The sequence below is a fragment of the Ochotona curzoniae genome, unplaced genomic scaffold, assembly GCF_017591425.1.
Source record: "Ochotona curzoniae isolate NIBS_2020 unplaced genomic scaffold, NIBS_Ocur_1.0 contig_520, whole genome shotgun sequence".
NCBI lineage: Eukaryota > Metazoa > Chordata > Mammalia > Lagomorpha > Ochotonidae > Ochotona > Ochotona curzoniae.
The window spans coordinates 867379-885640 of NW_024466457.1; the positions used below are offsets into that span (position 1 = coordinate 867379).

At 48.3% G+C, this 18262-nt stretch overlaps 1 protein-coding gene across 5 annotated transcripts in view; it reads left to right on the forward strand.

Annotated features, from left to right (window-relative positions):
• The window catches only part of KANSL1 (KAT8 regulatory NSL complex subunit 1), a 199526-nt gene that overhangs the window by 27464 nt on the left and 153800 nt on the right, over positions 1-18262 (forward strand). The window contains exons 1-2 of one of the 5 annotated variants that reach the window (XM_040989220.1): positions 10819-10901; positions 12436-12559. The exons of 2 other annotated variants lie outside the window; for them this stretch is intronic. The gene's annotated coding sequence lies outside the window, so the exon portion shown is untranslated. Of the gene's footprint in view, positions 1-10818; positions 10902-12185; positions 12560-18262 lie in introns of those variants that run through there. 2 more of the 5 variants (XM_040989219.1, XM_040989226.1) reach the window with 2 other exon arrangements.

An 18262-nucleotide genomic window follows, 5' to 3' on the forward strand; every position in this document is an offset into this window, starting at 1 on the left:
CAAGGTGAGGGGCACTTGGTTCTGAAACTGACCTATACCCCAACTGCCCTGGTGCCCTCTTGGCATTTGCACCTGGTAGCTCCCCTGACATCCCTCACCCTCCTCAGGCCCAAGATTTCTACTTGGCTAAAGCCTGTAAGTAAAGTATCCAGAACACTGCCCTTGCTGGCTGCCTGCACTGCCCTCACTGACTGTGGTCACTATTTGGGACATTTTGTGTTGAATCCATTTGAGAATGATAGAAGGTACAATCAGAATGTGAGAAAACTGAATCTGAGGTCACATTCTGTAGGGGAATTGTAGGCATTCCTCTGTGGAACTGCAACACTTACTGGTTTATGCAGAGAGCTGGGGATGGGCTGACCCAGGCTGGACCACAGAACTCACCTAACATGAACCCACCTGATACTCTTGGGAACTGAAGTCAGGATAAGGTTGGTGCCAGGATACAGCACCCACCAACATATGCAAGGACCAAGCCTGGCAACACACCATGCAAAACAGGGCCACTGACCCCACTGGCATATGATATCTGAGGTTGGAAGCAGACCTGGTAGGGGAACTTGGGGAACTTCCTACTAAACCCCAGCTCCTGCTGGGGAGCATAAGAGCCAAGGCTGGGGGTGTGCCAGGCCAAGGTGTGGGCCTTGCTCAACTGGGCTAGGCTGCAATACCTGCCAATAAGAGCTGAGACTGCAGGTGGGCCATGTCAGGCTGGATTGATGGCACTCACCAGCATGTGCAAGATCTAGGGCTGGGAACAGGCATGGTAGAGAAACTCCAGGCTGCAGTCCCACTAAGTGATTGTGAAAGCTGTAGGAGGACCATGCTGGGCAAGACTGCAGCACCCAGCAGCATGTATGTGGGCTGGGTCGGCAGTGAGCCAGACTGGGCTAGTTTCTAGCACCCCCCAGTGGTCATGAGAGCCCAAATGGGTGTGAAACAGGCCAAGCTAGGTCACAGCATCTACCACATCATGTGAGAACTGGACCTGGCAGAGGTTCAGGCTGGCCTAGGCTGTAGGACCCATTGGTGTTAGCTGGAATGGGTTTGTGCCAGTCAGGCTAAGCTGTAGTACCTGCTGGTGGGTGCCAGCTCTCTGGGCTGTCAGTCTGAGTAGCAGCACCCATAGGTACACACAAGATCCATTGCTGGAATCAGGCCTGGTAGGGGAACTTGGGGAACTGTCCTGCTAGGCACAGCACGAGCCAGGGCTGTGAGCATCTAGACCAGGCTGGGATGTAGCACCTGTTGACACATGTGTAAGATGGTTTTGGGGGTGGGCCACACTGGGTGCGGGCTAGGCTGGATCATTCCACAGCATACTCTGGCATAAGTGAGAGTCTGAACAGGGTGTTTGGCAGGCTGGGTTGGACTGCAATACTGCAAATTCACATGGAGGTGGGCAGGCTGAGCTAAGCTGCTGCACCTGCCAGCAAGAACTGGGAGTGGAGGCAGACCAGGAAGAGCCAGGCTATAACACCTGCTTCTGAATACCAAGACTAGGGCATGGGTCATCTTAGATTGGGCCACAGCACCTACTGGTACACACAAGACCCAGGGCTTGGAATGAGACTGCTAGGGGAATCTTAGGGACTCCCTCACTGGGCTACTGCTTTCACTATGAGTGTTAGAGTTGGGAATGAGGCAGGCCAGCCTGGGAGCAGACCATGCTGGGTCAAGTTGCTATACCTACTGTCAGGCATGAGAAACAGAATGGGTATGGGCCAGATGTGCTGGGCCATAATACCAGCTGGCAAGTACCGGGACTGGGTGCTAGCCATGTGAGATTGGACTGCAGTAGCTCCTGGCAATAATAAGTTATGGGACTGGGAAAATGCCTGGCAAAGGAACTGTAGGCACTCCCTTGCTGGGTCCTACCTATTGCTGGTGAGCACAAGAGCTAGAGCTGTGGGGGGTCAGGCTGGACAAGGTGGCGGCACCTGTCAGCATATGTGAATGTTGGGTCTGAGAGTGGATTGGGCTGAGGTAAGCCCCAGCACCCACAGGTGTGCAGAAGAACTGGATGGGTGCTGGGCTGGGCTAGACTAGGCTACAGCAGAGGTTGGCACCCAAAATCCAGGGCTTGGAGGGCCTGGTGAGGATTATTGGGTGTTTTCCTTACTAGGCCATGATACTCACTAGTATATGTGAGGGATGGTTCTGTGGTGGGCTGGATAGGCTGGGCCACAGCAGCCATTGATTCACATAAGAGATGGAGCGGGAACTGACCAGGCAGCTGCATCTACCAGTATGTGCATTGGCTGCTGCAGATGACAAACTGAACCTGACCCTGTACTGTCTGGTACGCACAAGAATCAAATCCAAGGTCGCCCCAGGTGAGGTTCTTTGGGCTACTCTTGTACTAGTCTGCTGCACTCAGACCCCAGCCACAGCGAAAATCACGGGATGTGTGGTCCAACCTTGGAGTGCGTGTATCAAGATTGGGCTTTCTCAATTGCTAGTGCCTGTGCAGTGGACAACATGTCCAGATGTACATAAAGAACATGACAGCCAGTTCATCCAGACCAGCAGTGGACATCAACAGCTTCATCACAGGATGGAAAGCAGAACAACCTGGAAGATTCTCCTGGCCAAGCTTTGCAGCATGTGTCTGGGTTTGTGGACCCAATAGATCTTGGAAAGATTTTCTCAACCCTAGAACAATGAAACCAATGACTTCTCAGAACTATCCAAATCGCGCAGGTGACACCCTTGGAATACTCTTCCCCACACTGGGATCTCTAGGATGTCATCAAATGACTGTCTCCTATGCCTGGATGCTGATGTAGTTTGATAGCAAGGAGCAGCCCCCTTCGCTGCTGCTCTGTAGAAACCTGAAAAAAATTTAAAAACCCTGCACTGTATGTCCCACTAGGTCCTGTGAAGTTGTCCTGAGCTGAGGTCCTGAGACCATGGTGTGTGCACTACATAGGATGGGCCATCTCCTAAAGAAAGTGACCTTGGACGAGGTGGTTCTACATTTCTGTAAAGGTATATTCAAAGTACCCAAAATATGTGATCAACATGTAATCAGTAAAAAATGCTAATGAACCATTGTAAATATTTTCATGTTGTGCCTCTGGAGCCTGGTGTGTGCTGACCGCATACTTATGGCACATCTCTGCTTTGACTAGCCACAGTGCTAGTGCTCATGGCTACCAGCTTCAAAAGCTCAGCACTAGTCCATTGTGTCTCTGTTTTAAGATATTCTTTGAGAGAGAGAACTGGGCTGAGAGTGGATCTAGGGATCAGGAACTCCACCCAGGTCTGCTGGGGAAGGGGGGGGCACAGGAGCAGGGATCTGACTACTTGAGCCATCACATCTGCTCCCCAGGGACTGCACTGGCCTGAAGCTGAAGTCAGGAATCAAAACCCGATACTGTAAGATGTGTTACCACTAGGCTCAACAGCGACTCATGCTTACTTCTTACATGCACAGGATCTGCAACATGTTCCTTATAGAAAACTTTTTAAAATGCCTGAGAGCCTACCAGCTGATCGGTGCGATGGACTGTGCCGGGCCCTGTACTTGCTAGCACATACAAGAATCTGGTTTGGGGCCCGGCGCTGTGGCGCAAGTGGTTAAAGGTCCTCGCCTTGCACGCCCGGGATCCCATATGGGCGCCGGTTCTAATCCCGGCAGCCCCGCTTCCCTTCCAGCTCCCTGCCTGTGGCCCGGGAAAGCAGTCGAGGACGGCCCAAAGCTTTGGGACCCTGCCACCCGCGTGGGAGACCCGGAAGAGGCTCCTGGCTTCGGATCGGCATAGTATCGGCCCGTTGCGCTCACTTGGGGAGTGAATCATCGGACAGAAGATCTTTCTCTCTGTCTCTCCTCTCTGTATATCTGCCTTTCCAATGAAAAAATAATAAAAATAAATCTTAAAAAAAAAAAAAAAAGAATCTGGTTTGAACACATCTCAGACAAAGTTTCTTTGGAGATCTCCCCAATCAAAATGCTGGACTCAGAACCAAACCAAGAAAAGAGAGAAGACAGAACAGGTCAACCAACCATCTCAGTTATATCTTGGCAGTGAAATATGGGGCAAACGGACACTCTATGACGGACTCTATCAATCAGTGGATTCTTCAAGGACCTCATAGTGCTTGGAGTGGCAAGATTGGCAGTGATTCATAACTGTTGCAATATCAAAATCACCTGAGCAAGAACCTCAGAGCATGCCCTACATCTGGGTCCTGGGAAGGGTGGGAAATTGGGCGGGCCTTCTCCCTTAATACCCCCTTTAAACATGAAGGAAACAATATGGAAAAAATAATAGTTTTATCCACTTTCCTGTAGCCATTGAACCTTTTAACCCTAATTAGCTATGTAAAGATTGTCAAAATAAAAGAAAGAAAGAAAAAAAATTGGAAACCAAAAAAAAAAAAAATGCCTGAGAGCCTTTTTTTTTTTTTTTAAAGATTTATTTTATTTTTGTTGGAAATGCAGATATATACAGAGAGAAGATAGAAAGATCTTCCATCCACTGACCCACTTTCCAAGGAGCCGCAGCAGCCAGAGCAGAGCCAATACAAACCCAGGAGCCAGGAGATTCCTCCTTTTCTCTCACACTGGTGCAGGGTCCCAAGTAAGTGCCTGAAAGGCTAAGCCTGGCTTAATCCATTTGTGCTGCTGAAACAAAATGCCACAGGCAAAATTGATGAGCTATTGACTCTTTTTTTTTTTAAAGATTTATTTTTATTGGAAAGGCGGATATACAGAGATGAAGATCTTCCATCTGATGATTCACTCCCCAAGTAAGTGCAACGGCTGATGCTATGCTGATCCGAAGCCAGGAGCCTCTTCCAGGTCTCCCACGCGGGTGGCAGGGTCCCAAAGCTTTGGGCTGTCCTGGACTGCTTTCCCAGGCCACAGGCAGGGAGCTGGATGGGAAGTGGAGCTGCCGGGATAGAACCGGCACCCATATGGGATCCTGGGCGTGCAAGGCGAGGACCTTAACCACTTGCGCCACAGCACTGGGCCCGAGCTATTGACTCTTATTTCTCATGGCTCTGGAGGCTGAGAAGTCCATGCCCAAAGTGCCAGCAGAGGAGAAGCTACAGTGTTGAGCAGTGGCGAAGGGGCCGCTCCTGCTGCTTGCACTGGCGTCCATGCTGGCCACACCAGTGTTCTCTTTACAACTAGTTGTTACCCTGCACATGTAATACGTCTCCTTACAGGTATTTCCAAAAACTGTTGACAAAAGAAGAAAGCAATCTTGGAGGAAAAAGAATCCTAACACAATCATTCCATTACTAAAATACTTTGAGGAGTTGGCAGCCTGGGTAAAGCAAGAATTGATTTAAACTTTAATGGGGGAGAAAAGGAACCCGGTAAATGATCATTGGGTTTCTGGGCAGTCAGCTCCTTAGCTATGTGGACTAGGCCTTTGTGGACAGCGAGAGCTGTCTCTGGCATTCTGGAGCTGGCTCATGCTCTTCCTCATCCCCAGGTTCCCCTTAACCCAGCAAGATCCCTCTGTAACAGCCTGCTTGATCCACTCTGCTGTTCCCATCCCATGCACACTAATAGATGGAACCCCATCTTATTATTATTTTTTAATTCATACTTTTTATTGGAAAGGCAGATTTAGAGAAAAGGAGATACAGAAATATCTTCCATCTGTGTACTCATTCCCCAGGTGGCCGTAACAGCCAAAGCTGAGCTGATCCAAAAAGCAGGAGCCAGGAACTTCTCCTATGCAGGTGCAAGGTCCCAAGGCTTTAGGCCATCCTCCAGTGCTTTCCCAGGCCACAAGCAGGGAGCTGGATGGGAAGTAGAGCAACCAGGACATGGGATTTTGGTGCATGCAAAGTGAGAATTTAGCCACTGAGCCACTGCACCAGGGGCCCCATCTTACTAATCCTCACATTTCAGGACCTTGATAGTACCTAACACACAGTAGAGAAATTCATATTTTAAAATTCTTTTAAAGATGTATTTATTTATTTTAAAGGCTTGGAAAGAGAATTATACAAACAGAACTTCAATTTCTGGTTTAGTTTTCAAATAGCCACAACAACTGAGGATGGGCTTGGCCAAAGCCAGAATCTAGACACCACACTTGGGTCTCCCACATGGGTGGCAGGAACAAAAATACTTTATCTATAACCTGCCTGGTGTACGGTAGCCTAGTGGTTAAAAATACTTTGTCTGTAACCTGCTGTCTTCCCAGAAGCATTAGCAGGAAGCTGGATCAGAAACAGAGTACCCGGGACAAAAACTGGGACTCAAAAAAATGTAGGCATCGGAAACAACAGCTTGATCTGTTGTGCCACACCTGTTCCAATATTTCATTTTCAAAACATCACTATTTTAGGGTCCAGCATGAAGGTGTAACAGGATAAACTGCCACCTGCAACATTAGCATCTCCCAGGCTTTGGGCCATCCTCGATTGCTTTCCCAGACCATAAGCCAGGAAGCTGGTTGGGAAGTAGAGCAGCCGGACATGAACTGGTGCCCATATGGGATCCCGGAGTGTGCAAGGTGAGGATTTAATCCCCGAACCATTGTGCCAGGTTCAACACATAAATGTTTTTAAAATATACCATTTTAAAGGAATATATTTCTATGATGGTCATTTGGTACATGTATTCAATTATAATGATCTAATCCGATTATTCAACACTTCTGCCTCCTTAAAAATTTTGAAAATAAGTGTTTTAGTTTTAAAGATTTATTTATTTTTTTAAAAGATTTATTTATTATTGGAAAGTCAGATATACAGAGAGGAGAGACAGAGAGGAAGATCTTCCATCCGATGATTCACTCCCCAAGTGAGCGCAACAGCCGATGCTATGCCGATCCAAAGCCAGGAGCCTCTTCCGGGTCTCCCACGCGGGTGCAGGGTCCCAAAGCTTTGGGCCGTCCTCGACTGCTTTCCCGGGCCACAGGCAGGGAGCTGGAAGGTAAGCGGGGCTGCCGGGATTAGAACCAGTGCCCATATGGTATCCTGGGAGTGCAAGGCGAGGACCTTAACTGCTTGCGCCACCGTGCTGGGCCCTTTTTGAGATATTTTAACAAATAGTTACAGAGAAAATTGTTGTATGTGTGTGACTTGGTCAGCCTGCTGGAACCACAATTCAGCCATTGCAGGGTTTTCCTGTCTGGGGAAACAAGGACCAGTTCTGCTGTGGCTGTTTTTGTATAGCATCCTGCTATCTAACTTGCTGCATTTCCTCATAAAGTAGCCAATGGTGGCACTTCTGGGGTACAGACAATGCACATCTAAGTTTTACTAGGTTGTAGCAATCTTTTCCAAAGTGGAGCGACCAGCTCATGCTGCAGGTGGTGAAGATTGTCAGTTTTTATTGATTGATTTTGTAGGAGGCTTTTATACGTGGCTTTGGTTTGTTCTTTGCATTATGGGCAGCAAACAATATTCTTTCTTTTTCCTTTTTTTTTGTTTTTTTGTTTTGCTTATTAAGACTTAGTTACTTCTTTGAAAGGCAGAGTTACACAGAGAGAAGGAAAGAGGCACAGAGAAATCTTGCACTCATTGGTTCACTCCCCAGGTGGATAGAGCAACCAGAGCTGGGTGTGACTGAAGCCAGGGACATGATCCAGGTCTCCCACATGGGTGCAGGTGCCCAAGCACCTGGGCCATCTTCTGCTGCTTTCCTAGGTGTGTTAGCAGGGAGCTGCATTGGAAATAGAGTCATTGGTAGTTGAATTGGCATCCATATTGGATGCCTGTGCTGCAGTCGGTGGTTTAACCTGATGTACCACAACACCAGCTCCTGTATATCTGACTTTGCAATAAAAATAAAATAAATCTTTTAAAAAGTAAAAAATCACAAATGTTATTTAGAGTTCTTGCAAATATCTTAAAATGATATTTGTTCTCCTTTGTGACCTGATAATTATGCTGGTCAACAGGTCTGCCATTAGATTATTAATATTTTGAAAAATTTATTTATTTTTATTACAAAGTCAGACATATAGAGAGGAGGAGAGGCAAACAGGAAGATTTTCCATCCATTGATTCATTCTCCAAGTGACTGCAACGGCCGGTGCTGCGCCAATCCAAAGCCAGGAGCCAGGAACTTCTTCCGGGTCTCCAACGCGGGTGTAGGGTCCCAAGGCTTTGACCCATCCTCGACTGCTCTTCTAGGCCACAAGCAGGGAGCTGGATGGGAAGTAGAGCTGCCAGGATTAGAACTGACGCCCATATGGATTCCCAGCACGTGCAAGGTGAGGACTTAAGCCACTAGGCCACGGTGCTGAGCCCAGGTATGCCATTAGATTATTTAATGCACTAATAAAAATCACATGTATTGGGCCCCGTGCGGGGGCCTAGTGGCTTAAATCCTCGCCTTGAACGTGCCAGGATCCCATATGGGCACCAGTTTTAATCCCAGCAGCTCCACTTCCCATCCAGCTCCCTGCTCGTGGCCTGGGAAAGCAATCAAGGACGGCCCAAAGCCTTGGGACCCTGCACCTGCATGGGAAAGAAGAAGTTCCTGGCTCCTGGCTTCAGATCAGCGCAGTACTGGCCGTTGCGCTCACTTGGGGAGTGAATCATCGGACAGAAGATCTTCCTGTCTGTCTCTCTTCCTCTCTGTATATCTCATTTGCCAATGAAAGTTACAAATATATCTTTTAAAAAATCACATTTATTGGGCCTGGTACGATAGCCTAGTTTCTAATTCCTTGCCTTGCATTCTCCGGGTTCCCATATGGGTGCCAGTTTGTGTCCAAGCTATTCCACTTTCCCATCCAGGGTCCTGCCTGTGGCCTGGAAAAACGGTTGAAAATGGCACAAAACCTTGGGACCCTGCACATTCATGCGAGATCTGGAAGAAGCTCCTGGCTCATGGCTTCAGATCAGCTCAACTCTGGCTGTTACAGCCACTTGGGAAGTGAACCAGTGGATGGAATAGTTTCCTCTCTGCTTTCTGTCAATCTGCCTTTTTAGTAAAAATAAATCTTTTTTAAAAAATCAGGTGCATTACTGTTACATTTGAAAGATGTTCAAAACCATATTTTATCATAGCTTCCTTTAAATCCTCACGTATATTCTTTATACATTGAAAAACTTTTGAAGGAGTGGGCATTTTACATAAGAGTTGAGATTGGCCACTTCAAATGTGTTCCAGAATAAAATGCTGGCTTTGGGTCCTGGCTGCACGTCAAATCCCTCTTCCTATTCAGCTTCCTACGCACATGCCCCTTGGGTGATGGCTTAGACTTGGTCACCCCCATGGGCGACCTGGATGGAGTTCCAGGCTGGCTCAGTCCTGGGTGTTGTGGAGGACAGGGGGACAACTGCAGTGTAATGATATCTGTGTATGTGTGTTTCTTTTTGTGGATGTGAGCTTTGTTTTTTAAAGATTTATTTTTATTATTATTATTTTTTTATTGGAGGAGGAGGAGGAGAGACAGAGAGGAAGATCTTCCATCCAATGATTCACTCCCCAAGTGAGCGCAACGGCTGATCCTATGCCGATCCAAAGCCAGGAGCCTCTTCGGGGTCTCCCACGCAGGTGCAGGGTCCCAAAGCTTTGGGCCATCCTTGACTGCTTTCCCAGGCCACCGGCTGGGAGCTGGAAGGGAAGCGGGGCTGCCGGGATTAGAACCGGCGCCCATATGGGATCCCGGGCGTGCAAGGCGAGGACCCTTAACCACTAGGCCACCGCGCCGGGCCCATAAATAAATATTTAAAGGAGAATAAATAAAACTATTCTGAGAAGGGTCCTGCCAAGAGTCTGTGGTGTGCTAAGCTGAGAACACTCAGGATATTTTCAAGCCTACAGAGCGCCCCTGAAGTGATCCTAAAAAATTGGAAGGTCTTACAGTTCTATTGCTTGATTTTTTTTCCCAGAGATTAACCCCCCTTACTTTCTCACCTCTTCAACAATTTTGCTTCTCTTAGCTCTTTCAACTTCTTCCTCATCCTCCTGACTTTAACTGGGGGTGTTTTTTGACATGGAGTGGGATTTGCTCTTTTCTCAAGTCAGAAGCAGGGAGTCCTGAAGCTTGTCTGAGCCAGGGACCGACCCCATGTTCTCTCTGTCCATGACTGTTCCAGGACACTTTCTTCACTCTCTGAAATTCTGGTATGAATAATTGAACACATCAAAAACCAAGATTCTGCCCCACAGCTGTGTGCTGTTTTCAGTTATTTTAGATTTTCAACCTCATATTATTTAATGTGTTAAATCAAGTAACATTTTTTAAAAAATTGGATATTCCAGAATGATTTGAACAATAGCATATGACACAAAAGATAGAAGCCTTCCTCCAACCTGGTCACTTAGGCACTCAGCTGCCAGCCCAGGAAGTAACCACTATGACCAGCCTGGGGTGATTTCTGTTTCTGTCCTAACATGGGTTTTATCAAGCCCTGTCCTTTTGGGAACAGATGTGTGTCCTTTCCTCTCCAGGCCCTGGTAACAGTGGATCAGGTTGGCTTTATACATATTTGTATGTCTGTATTTGATATTCATCTATAAAATCTCCCCCTATGGCCTTCCGGCCTTGAGTTTTCATCACGTGGTTTCCTGGATGGAGAACCCAGAGGGGTGAGGGGCAGGGGTTAGGGGTGATGGAAAAGAGAACCCAAAGGGGACTTTAGGGGGTTCAGAGAGGCCTACTGGTGAGAAGCACTGCTGGCATTCCCAATCGTAGTGCCACCCCTCCCCGTTTCAGGGCCCCGGCCAGTTCTCTTGTTTCAGGCGTCTCACTTCCAAGGGCCCAGACCGAGACAGAGACAGCGAGATAGAGAGACAGAGACGCCGAAGCACCAGCATCCCTCTCCCCTCTGTCCCGCCCCATCGCCCCGACGGACACCCTCCTTCAGCCAATGGCGTCCACGAGGAGTCCCGGAAGAGCCAATGAGAGGCAGAGGAGGGCGGAAGATTTCCCCGCCCTCACTCTAGGCTTGGTTGAGCCGTGCAGGTAGGTCCGGGGCTGGGGGAGCTGCCGTTGGCACTGGTGCCCAGGGGCGTGGGGGGCACGAGGAGGTCGGGGTGATGGTAGGGAAGGAAAGGCGGCTACCACCGGGAGCCTGTGAGGAGCCTGCCCGGTCGGGGTCGGAGAATCGAGGGGCCCGCCGAGCGGGCTCCGTGAGGGCCCTGGAAGCGGCTGGGCTGGGGGAGCGGGGATGCGTGTGGGGGTACTGGGAGCCCCCGGCCCGCGCCTCGCCGCTGGTCCGGGCCGCGGGTTATGGGGCCGAGTGGCCAGCGGGCCTGGCTGCCCGGTCGTGGGCCGGGGCCGGCGGCAGCGAGCGGAGCCCAGGACGCCAGGCCGAGGTGGGACGGACCGACGCCGAGGGGAAGGGAAGCGGCATCCCGCGGGCCGCCCCCTCCCAAAGCCCGCCGGGGTCGGGGCCACGGCCGCGGGCACCGCTGGACTGGAGCCCACTCCCCAGTCCACCCCTCGCCAGCCTGGGGCCTCGGGCCGGAGGGGTCTCCCCGCTGCGGGAAGGTGCGGAGTAGGTTTGGGACTCGGGTCCGAGGTGGGGGAGGGGTGAACTCGGGCTCTCCCCCTTTCTCTTCAGCAGCTGTCTTGGAGGTGGGGATTCGTTGGAGGGGCCTTGAAGCCCATCACAGACTTGGGTCCAGGGTCAGACTCCTCGCACCCCACGTCCGCCCACCCCCCCAATCTGATGGGCGGGGAGGAAAGTGATGACAAGTCCCAAGTCTTTGGAGCCGGAGTGCAAAGGCATAGCAGGAACAAACCCACTCCAAGGAGTTTGATTTTTAAATTTATTATTATTTTTTAAATGATAGTGCTTTAGTCCTTTATCCCCCATTGTTTTTTCTTGTAGAGGTTAGTGCAGTTATTTTTGTCCCTCCTCGGGCAAGCCTCCATTTTAAGGGAAGCAGTAACTGGTTAAGCTGGAATTTCATTCAGGTCCAGGACTTGAATTATGGGGTCCTAGCAGAGGTCATTTAGTCCCTCTGCCGGGCCCCTGTTGAATCGACCACCCTCTCATCCTCAGAATTAACTTGTTTGGATTTCCTTTTAGGGAATCTCTTGGGGGGGGGGTGTCTTTTTATTTGCTTATAGCACTTTGTTAGTAGATTTTAGTGTTTTATGTGGAGTTGACTCCGAAACAGTTTAATAAAATTTAGATCAAAATTATCAGGATTTTTAATGTGCTAAGTAAAATTATGGCAGAGTCTAGTTTTAGGTGGTTAGTTAAAAGAAAAAAATCTTTCCATAATTTTTGTGAAGTACGGTAGATATTTTTTTTTTTCGTTTTTGGGATTTTGATTTTTTGCTTCGTTGTTGTATTATCTAAAATACTACACACGTATCCTTTCATAAGAAATAGCTTCACATATATGCATTTGCGTTCTTCCAGAGAGTACTCTGTTTTGCTTGTCATTTTAGGATGAAGAGCCAAAAAAGAGCTGAGGTAGCTTAAACTGTTTGTGGATTCTGAATTTTCGGGAGGGAGGGTCTAAATGAAAGCTCTTTCTTTCAGATACCACCTGAAAACCTGCTGGCACGTGGTGACTAGCGGGGGTCTCAGATTCCCTAATCACTCCTCTCTGAGTCTGGTGTGAACTGTCCCTGACACTATGCTTGCTATTTGGATGCCTCTTAAGGTAAGATGTGTGTGGATTTTTTTTTTTTTTAATTTAAATTGGCTTTATTTTGTTTAGAATTGAGAATATTCTGGTTTTTTGAATTTTGTCTTCGGTTGCCTTCCCAGGATTGGTTGTTGCTCCTTAACTGGTAGTAGTGAAGTTCCCATGTTTGCTTTTTATTATAATGGTATGTTCAGTTATTTATTTTTTTAGCTTGAAGTTACGAGTACTTACCTAGTTACAGAATTTTGTTCTAGTCCTCACAGAGTGGTTCCACTTTCAGCTTCCTTTGAAATAAGTACTTTAAAGTCACAGGTACCAGGGTGTGTCCTGGTCTTGCAAATCAGTGGCTGATTCATGGGTTACAAAAGATGTGTCATTAACTGTTTGTTTACTCTGAAACTTGGCTTGGTCTGTCAGAACGTTCGGAAACTAAGGGGTTAGGTGTCCACCTCCTGGGGGGTCCTGCTGCTCCTGCGCTTCTGAGGAGATCTGACGCGCTTTTTTCTCAACAGGTGGCACTTGGGCCAAGTCTCATCTCCCAGTGTAGACCTTATTTGGGCAGAGTGGAGAGATACCCTGTAGATGGAGAAGCTCCCAAGGGTGTGCTGGTTCTCTTGGGGCTCTTCTAATCTCCTGTCTCCACCGGGATGAGGTAGAGGGCACAGCTGAAGACAGGAGCGTGTGTAAGAGCAAGTGGAGGAAACACCCAGAGACGGGCATGATGGAAACCCACCACTGGCTCCGCTTGCCTTTGGAGTTGTGTGCCAGTCTAGTTGGTCACGTGGCAGTCTGCCCCGTGGAATTCCAGATGGATGCAGAGGAGAATTGAAGGATTTGGCAGTTTCTGCAAACTAAATATTTGGATTCGGGTGAAGTCTTTAGGTGATAGAGTCTGCTGTGTTGGATGGTGAGTGGTTACCTGGAGGTAGAGGAGGTCAGAATGGCAGGTTTTCCAGCTGTTCCCTGGGAACACTGGCACGGGGAGCACAGACGGGCCTGAATAGGCAGCTTCTGCTTAACAAGGGACTTCACCTGGACCCAGCAAGGGAATAAAAATGTAGGATTTAAAGAAAATCAATGTATTGAATTTTTTTTTTTTTTGGCAGACAGAGTTAAGTAGGGACAGAGAAATCTTGTATCCACTGGCTTACTTCCTAAATGCCCAGAACAGCCAGTAACTGGCCAGACTGAAGTCTGGAGCCTGGAATTCCTTCCAGATCTCCCACACAGGTAGCAGGGTTCATCTGCTGCTTTCCCTGGGCGCACTGGTAGGGAGCTGGATCAGGATTAAAGGAGACAGGACCTGAAGTGGCACTCACATGAGATGCCGAAATTGTAGGCAGTGGCTTAATGTGCACCACACTGGATTCTGTGTTAGTTCCCTTGGTTTTATTTAATGGATGGGGTCCTTAGACCTCAGTAACTTTTGAAGTTGTGTTGAAGGCCTCTGGCATGGCAGGAACACACAGCCGAAGCTGGTCTGTGTGAATTGCCACCTGTTTCCTCCTGGAGAATACAGTTATGTGGCTGCCTTAGTTTTATATTTCCTCACAACTCTTTTACTCAATGGAAAACATCTGCTAAGTTTCAACACATTTTTATTTGTAAACATTTTCCTTCTGTTTTTGTTACTTTAAAAAATGTAAAAACTGTGGTGCTTTGGTTTTGGCATGAAAGAACTTGGGCTGTCTCCCCCTGCTTTCCCGTTGCATTAGCAGGGTTCTAGGTTGGAAGTGCAATGTGCAGGTCTTTAAATGACACCCATATGGGACGCTGGTGTCACAGGCGAAAAAGCTTAACCCACTATGTTACAATGCTGGCCTCAGCAGCTACACATGTGCGTATATATTTTAATAATGTGTAAATATATTTATATAACATATAAAAACTTTGTATATTATATATGATATGTGAGCTATATAATATGTAAGTACTTAAATGAAAATAAATAAACACCACATATCTATCTATCTAAAATATATGTATGTATATTTACTTATAGGTATTTACTTATTTTCATTGGCAAGTCAGATTTACAGAGAGGAGGAGGAGAGACAGAGGGAAAGATCTTCCATCTGCTAGTATATTCCCCAAGTGGCCTCAATGACTGGAGCTGAGCCAATCTGAAGCCAGGAGTTTCTTCCTGGTCTCCCACATAGGTGCAGGGTCCCAAGGCTTTGGGCTGTGTTTGACTGCTTCCCCAGGCCTCAAGCAGGAGCCAGGTGGGAAGTGGAGCAGCTGGGACTCGAAGCAGCACCCTTGTAGGATTCTGAGATTGCTAGGCCAGGCTACCATGCTAGGCCCATATATATACTTTTAAACAAGAAGCCCATGGGCCCAGCGCGGTGGCGTAGTGGTTAAGGTCCTTGCTTTGCACGCCCGGGATGCCATATGGTCGCTGGTTCTAATCCCGGCAGCTCCGGTTCCCAACCAGCTCTCTGCCTGTGGCCTGACAAGCAGTCATGGACGGCCCAAAGCTTTGGGACCCTGCACCCGTGTGGGAGACCCGGAAGAGCCTCCTGTCTTCGGATTTGCTCAGCTCCAGCCGTTATGGCCACTTAGGGAGAGAGTCATCAGACGGAAGATCTTCCTCTCTGTCTCTCCTCTCTGTATATCTGTCTTTCCAATAAAAATAAAATAAATCTTTAAAAAAACACAAAAAAACAAGAAGCCCTGTCATTTTGGATCTTCAGAGCCATTTATTTATTTGTTAAAAAGATTTATCATGACTTAAAGGAGCAATTATTTTTTGGAAGATTTTTTTTTTTTAATTATTTGAAAGGCCTGTGGGTGGGGAGGGAGCAAAATAGAGGGAAAAATAGAGAAGGAAAGAGATACTGCAAATGGCAGTGATGGTTGGGGCAGTGTCCCACTGAAGCCTGAAACCCGAGTACTTGGGCCATCCATCAGTGCCTTTCCAGGCACAAAGTGGAACGGATGGTACTTGAACCAGTGCTCACATGGGACATCCATGCTGCAGACAGTGACCCAACTTGTGCTACAGCATTTTTGTGGGGCTTTCTTTTCTTTTCTTTTTTTTTTTTTAAAGATTTATTTTTTATTATTTTTCATTGGAAAGGCGGATATACAGAGAGGAGAGACAGAGAGGAAGATCATCCGTCTGATGATTCACTCCCCAAGTGAGCGCAATGGCTGATCCTATGCCGATCCAAAGCCAGGAGCCTTTTCCGGGTCTCCCACGCAGGTGCAGGGTCCCAAAGCTTTGGGCTGTCCTCGACTGCTTTCCCAGGCCACAGGCAGGGAGTTGGAAGGGAAGCGGAGCTGCCGGGATAGAACCTGGGCCCATATGGGAACCCGGGCATGCAAGGCGAGGACCTTAACCACTAGGCCACCGCGCCGGGCCCAGGGCTTTCACTGTGGCATAGCAGATAAAGGATTTTTTGGATACGAATACCAGTTTGAGTCCCCATACTCCACTTCTGATCTAGTTCCCTGCCATTGTGAATGGGAAAGCAGCACAAGATGGCCTAAGCACTTGGATCCCTGAACACATGTTGGAGTTTTGGACAAAGTTCTTGGTTCCTGACTTTGGCCCAGCTCCTGCAGTTTAGGGAGTGAATCAGTGCATAGAGGATGTCTCTGTTTCTCCCAACTCTGCTTTTTAAATGAACAAATCTTTTTTTTAAAAGATTTATTTATTTTTATTACAAAGTCAGATATACAGAGAGGAGGAGAGACAGAGAGGAAGATCTTCTGTCTGATGATTCACTCTCCAAGTGAGCGCAACGGCCGGTACTGTGCCAATCCGAAGCCAGGAGCCAGGAACTTCATTCCAGGTCTCCCACGCAGGTGCAGGATCCCAAAGCTTTGGGCCGTCCTTGACTGCTTTCCCAGGCCACAAGCAGGGAGCTGGATGGGAAGTGGAGCTGCCGGGATTAGAACCTGGGCCCATGTGGGATCCCACACCCACACCCACACAGCAAGAGAAAGAGTCAGAGATGGATATTCACAATTAGACTCAAACTGGCACCCGTAGGAAATGCCATGCTGACACCACAAACAGAGGCCTGCTATGCTGTGCCATAGCACCAGCCCCACCCAGACTTAGTAGCAGGAAGCGCGATTGGAAGTGGAACGGCCAGGACTTAGACTGGCACTCCCCATGGGATGCATATGTCAGGCAGCATGCTATCGTACTATGCCACAGTACCCACCTTCTTACGATTCTCAATGAACTGAGAGCGCTGTGGATTGTCATCCAGGCTAGCTCCTAAATTCCTTCCATCTCCCTGTCCAGTGCAGGAATTGGTAGTGTAGGGTCACTGGCTGGAGGAGGAAGGGCCCTTCATGCAGGCTAGGAGAGTGCTGAGCAGGCTGAGGCCAACTGCTGATAGACAGGCCAGCTCCAGTGGACAGTAGTAGTAGCGCCAGTAAGTTCTGGAGTCTCAGAGAATATATTCAGGTATGTGATTTCAAGAAAATTTTTAAAAAGATTTATTTATTTTGATTGGAAAATCAGATATACAGAGAGGAGGAAAGAGAGAGAGGAAGATCTTCCGTCCGATGATTCATTCCCCAAGTGAGCACAGTGGCTGGTGATGTGCCGACCCGGAGCCAGGAGCCAGGAACTTCTTCCAGGTCTCCCACGCAGGTGCAGGACCCCAAAGCATTGGGCCGACCTCAACTGCTTTCCCAGGCCACAAGCAGGGAGCTGGAAGGGAAGTGGAGCTGCCGGGATTAGAACCGGCACCCATATGGGATCCCGGTGTGTTCAAGGTGAGGACTTTAGCCGCTAGGCCATCATGCTGGGCCCAGATTTTAAGAAATTTTAGAAGGTTTTTTTTTTTAAATTTAAGGTTTATTTATTTTTGTTTGAAAGGCACAGTTACTGAGAAGAAAGACACCCACACCCACACCCACACACACACACACAGCAAGAGAAAGAGTTAGAGATGGATATTCACATGCTGGTTCACTCTCCAGATGGTTGCAATGGCCAGAACTGAATTGACATGAAGCCAGGAGCTTCTTCTGGATCTCCCACGTGGGTGCAGGATCCTAAGGACTTGAGCCATCTTCTGCTGCTTTCCTAGGCCATAAGCAGGGGATTGGTTTGGAAATGGAATAGCTGGAATATGAGATCTTGGTGTATAGGCAGAGGCTTATCCTGCCATGCCATGGTGCCAGCCTCAGAAAAGATGGGCTTTGAAAAAATTATCTTCTTGGGGCTGTGGTGTAGCATGTTAAATCTTTGTGGTACTGACATCCCATATGGACACCAGTTTGAGTTTCATGTGCTCCATTTGGAATCCAGCTCCCTGCTGGTGACCTGGGAAAGCAGTGGAGAATGGTCCAGTCCCTTAGACCCCTGCAGCCACATGGAAGACCTGGAAGAAACTCCTGCCTGGCTGCTGGTGTCACACTGGCTGTGCTCCTGCCGTTACAGGCATGTGGGGAGTGAGCTACCAGATGGAGGATCTCTCTCTGCCTCTCCTGCTCTTTCTGTTGTAACTTTGCCTTTCAAATGAAAATAAATTAATCTTTTTAAAAAGCTATATTCTGAACAGTCAGTGGTTTTAGTTTGTACAGATTTTTGCTTTCTTAGAAATGATCCTGTGAAATGTTTCTGGTGGGTCTCAGGACGGGGCGTCTCATGCCTGGATCCCGGACAGCCGCCATGGGCACAGCCGCCATGTGCTGAGCTGTCCCCGGGCCTGCTGGTTCCGGGGGCCGCTTCCTTCGGGGTGAGTAGACCGA